The sequence below is a fragment of the Carya illinoinensis genome, chromosome 5, assembly GCF_018687715.1.
Source record: "Carya illinoinensis cultivar Pawnee chromosome 5, C.illinoinensisPawnee_v1, whole genome shotgun sequence".
Taxonomy (NCBI): Eukaryota; Viridiplantae; Streptophyta; class Magnoliopsida; order Fagales; family Juglandaceae; genus Carya; species Carya illinoinensis.
In genome coordinates, this window is record NC_056756.1 from 23,296,848 (window position 1) to 23,301,592 (window position 4,745).

At 37.4% G+C, this 4,745-nt stretch overlaps 1 long non-coding RNA gene across 1 annotated transcript; it reads left to right on the forward strand.

Moving 5' to 3' along the window:
- LOC122311226 lies at window positions 1-2,107 on the forward strand. Its single transcript, XR_006242744.1, has 2 exons — window positions 1-535; window positions 1,467-2,107. It is a non-coding gene; the product is annotated as an uncharacterized LOC122311226 (long non-coding RNA).
- Window positions 2,108-4,745: the final 2,638 nt, after the last annotated feature.

The window sequence follows — 4,745 nt, forward strand, 5'->3', positions numbered from 1 at the left end:
AGTTGTGGTCCCGTCCGGGCAATGCTCCGCGTGCAAATTTTGGCGTCCGTGCTTTCTTGACCTGACCTGTCTTTTTGTTCCAATACATAGCTTAGGTTCCAACCTAGCTTCGTCTGTCTCTATCTAACGCTGTCTCTTCATTCTTTTTTTTTTTTTTTAAGCTAATCTTCATTCGCTCTTGCTAATTTCCCACGAACCTCGTATCTTGTTACCGAATTCCATGAAAAAAAAGCACATTTCTGTATGTATCTTTTTAGGGTATTGCTACAATTGCCGTAGCTTCCCGCTTTGTCTTACCACTTGAGGTGGCATGTCACGTGTATTTTATTTTTTTAAAGTCTCCCGCCCAACATCCCCCCTCCTTATTTTCTCTTCAAATTCTCAGAAGTGAAAAGTCTCCAAACCCCACGATAAGCCTACCTTCATTTCCTCCAACTCCTCTGTCAGATTTAGACCGGCATCTACTCCAAGCGGCAAGAAATCCATTTCCGGCGCTGACTTCTAGCTCTCATTTGTCCAACCTCTATTCCGAGAGGTACATTTCTCTTTTTTTTTTTTTTCCCTCAAGTTTTGATGTATAAATTGATTATGATGAAATCGGTGGTTTTAAAACATCTTTTTAGTTTTGATATTGTCCTTTATTTGTTTTTTGTATGCGGCATTCATTGACCTCAACTAATGAGTAGCGCTTATGAGATTATAGAAAAAAACAAAGCAAAATCGAGAGAAAGCTATATCATCGCTATGGAGAGGTAAATGTGCGTAAATATAAAAAATATGGTTTTTTCTGTTTCAAGAAAAGCAACTAGCTTTTCAGTTGGTCGAATAATTTCCCTAGTCTTATTTAACTTCGTAGCGTTTCGGATGATCCTACAGTAAGTCATTTCTCTTTAGGTAGTAAGATTGAATAAGTTTGGCAACTATAAGGATTTGAAAAAGTAAATAATTTTCTAATGTTAGTGTTTTTCAGTACACAAGAGTAGGTTCAGACTCATGCAAGTAGTTGCTGACTTTGGAAAATCTTGTAAACAGAAGCGAATCCCATGCTATTATAACTTCAACTATTCTATTTTTTTTTAGAGCGCATTTGGTTGAAGTTTGTTGTTTTGTTTTTATATGTTTTGATAGACAAGATTTTTAAGTCCAACTATGAATGACTATGAAGGAATGGAGCTGTATAGAAGAGAGGAGAGTTCGAAAGGGGAACCCTGACTTCTTTGAATTTGGAATAAAAATGAAATATTAATGTTTTCTATAAGAGGGATGGTTATTAATTACCAGAGCAACAACATCCCTAGTGGCTGTGGCCAATATATCAACTCCATAATCCACTTTTTTTGTTTTGTGGTAAATTTTTCTGTGATGTTTGTTTGTTTAGCTTGAATATTCTGTTCCTATTTCTTAGTCTTTTTGCAGTTGCATTTTCTATTCATCTGCTTGCTTGAATGAGAGTTACATTTATGCAGATTATTTTGGCATTGGACGGACTGCTCCTCCCTCACAGGTAATTCAAATTACATTATGGAATGTCCATGATCTTTATTTCTTTGGAATGGAATACCATGAGTTTTGCTTGACAGAGAAGTTCACAGTTGCTGCAGTGCAAGAAAAGTACATGAAAGATTTGTTTCTGGTTCGGTTGATTCATAAGCTCTGTTTCTGGTTAGCTTTCCACTTCCACGTGTTTGTGCTTTTGCTAAAGCATCAACATCAGCATGTTTATGATTCTGTCATTCTGTTTGAGAGGCTTAACGGTTTTACCGCAGGTGCTGCAAAGCTTATTAGCAACTGTTTTTTTTTTTTTTTATCTTATGTGTGGAAGATCCGGAGAAGGATCAAAGCACATTGCAGTATTTTACTATATTTATTTTAGTGTGTACGATCTTTAAAAGGATCATGCTAATCATTGTAGTTTTTCATAGTAGCCGTCCCCAGGGTTGATTATTGTATTTCGTTACTCTCAATTATTTTTGACAGTGAGATGAGGATTAGAGACATCATGGAAGTTAATTTCTGTACATGTATCTTTATTTTCCTGAGCGATGCTTATATCTTGATGGAAGCAAATACTGTTGGTATGAGTATAGTTTACAATTTGTTGTTTTTATTAAGGTAGTCTGCGTTTCAGCTTACTTGTTGCTATCCACTTCAGTATTAAGGCAGTAAACTTTGAACAAATGGACTATAACAATTGGTTATTTCTAATTTTCTAGGATGCTTATGGAACTCGGCAACTGAAACCAATTTTACCGCAGATAAAAATACACCACCTTACATCAGTTCTCTTAACACGCCTTTCTCGCTTATAATCAACTTCATCTCTTTGGTGCATAATTATAAGAGCTCTTCTCACCTACTAATGTAAATATTCATCAATGAATACCAATATCAATACTCTTAATAGATTTTGACCAAACAAAATTGAAGGACTTCAAATGCCCAATTTGACCAAATCATTCTGGTTCATTATAACTCATACGATTTGATTACAAATGCCCAATTTAAACTTCTTGTTCATGATAAGATACAAGTTGAATACAATATATGCAAAAACACAGTTCTTCAAAATTAAACTAAAATGCAAAATTAAGCTAAACTATATTACATCTTTTCTCAAAATTTCCCAACAAGCAAGCCTAAACAAAGTACCCACCACATTGAAATTACTAAAATAAAAAACTGCAAGAGGCATTGGAGCTCAAACCAAATTACCTTTATTTATTGTTCTACAGTACCTAAACTTAGGAGAGAAGTAAAGACTACAGCCTTAGCCATAAGGAAGATAATTTTCCCCTTGATTCTCAAGATAGCTTAAAAAGAACTTCCTCTCTAACGTATGAATTCCTATTTTTTTTTTTTTTTTTTTGATAAAAATGCATTTGCATTCATTTAAATTGGGCATTACAATCTGAACTTGCAATTCACATTACAAGCCAACTTCAACCTCTAAACGATCCCCAGTACACACATGTGATTGACATGGCCTAGCCCTTGCTGCAGTCTCACCAAACCATTTGAGAGACAAACACCACTCTATCCAAAACAGAGTGTAAGCAGCCTCCCCGTTCAACGAACGAGTAAACACCCTACAGACTAACAGTCTTAAGGATACAACTCTTCAGACCTAATGTCTAAGAGACTTGTAATTTTATTATACTAAAAACATAAACCAAACAGAGATAAAACTAAACAAAACCAACAAAGCATAACAAAAGCACCGGCAGGGGCTGTAATAGGAGCGTGGGATCCACGCGCCGGATCCACGCGCTGCCCTCGGATCATGAGACGACGGTCAACTCCTGAGAAAACAGATGCCCCGATCCTAGATAAGAAGCGCGTGGTGACAGAAAAGAATCCTAGGCGGTGGCGTTTGAAACTCATTCACCCCGCTACGGACCGCGCGTGCTATCCACTCGCCACTACGTTCAGCGAACTTCCTCTCCCTTTTGACCGATCGGCACATTGGAAGGTTCGCTGTGGTGTGTGTGGAAGCCATCGAACTCCAAAAGCCAACAGATCGAAACATCTCCACCAAAACGCTGGAACCAAAAACGGAAGAAAAACAGAAGAAAAAAATGCCGAAAAACAAAGAGAAAATGATGAAGAGGAATAGAGGGGAAGAGGGAACGGAAATGGAAGGGAGGAGCCAAAGTTCCTCCCCCCTTGATCGGCGACACTAGGGTTTTTCTCTTTTTAGAGAGAAAGAGACGAGAGAGAAAGTTTGGGGTATGTAACGTATGAATTCTTCATAATTAAGTAATCATTTTTTAGGGATACAAACACATGAATCACTATGCTACAAGATATAAATTTAATCATGCCACATTGACTAATAAGCAAAGTGACTTACCAGCAGCAAATCACATGGATATAACAACATTATGTATATACACACAGATATATTTAAACTTGTTCTTTCATTCATCAATTTATTTACTCTACAAGGCAATGTGGTGTGGATAGTTGCATGTAAGTGTATATGCCAAAATTAGGGTAATGTTTTGATGGTCACTCTGTTTTGCCGTGTACTTTTAAATGAAAGGACATCCAATGCATCAATTTACAAAACAAAAAGGGCAAATTATTGTGTAAGTTTTTATTAAATTTCATAAAAATGATAAATGTCCACCAACCAGCAGATGCTCTATCAGTCCCGAATTCTACAGTGCCGAAGCTACAGAAATTACATGAGAGAAAGAAAAAGATGGTTCGGGTTCTCTTTGATACAGCTAAGGAGTGCCCCGAACAATGGCCACCTACCACAAAACTTCTTCAATGCAGGGCACAAGGTTCCTCATTGTATGGCATCATTAAGATAAGCGAAAAGAAGATAATCGTGCACCGAACATAGAAATGTTGAAAACAATAATAAGAATCATAATGAACAGAATTCAAAGAATCCTACCAATGCAATCAAAAGAATTTTTCAGCCAGCAGCCTTTTTCAGGGGAGTCAGAATCATAGAATGTCCTTTCCTGTGTTGGCGTAACAACGGTGAGTGGTGACGGGGAACGGCGAGTGGCTACAGCTGAGGGTTTCTCGCGATTGAAGAAGACGAATTTTTTTTCGGTGGTATTAGGTTTGGTCTGGATCGAAGTGACAGAATGGGTTTCTCGCGCTTGAAGAAGATGACATTTAAAAAATTAGGTAGATTGGAAGAAGCTTTCACGGGAATGGACCAAACTTCAGGGGATGAAATTTTTCTAGCTTCAAGGTAGTTCTACAGCGACGGAGGGACGAAACTT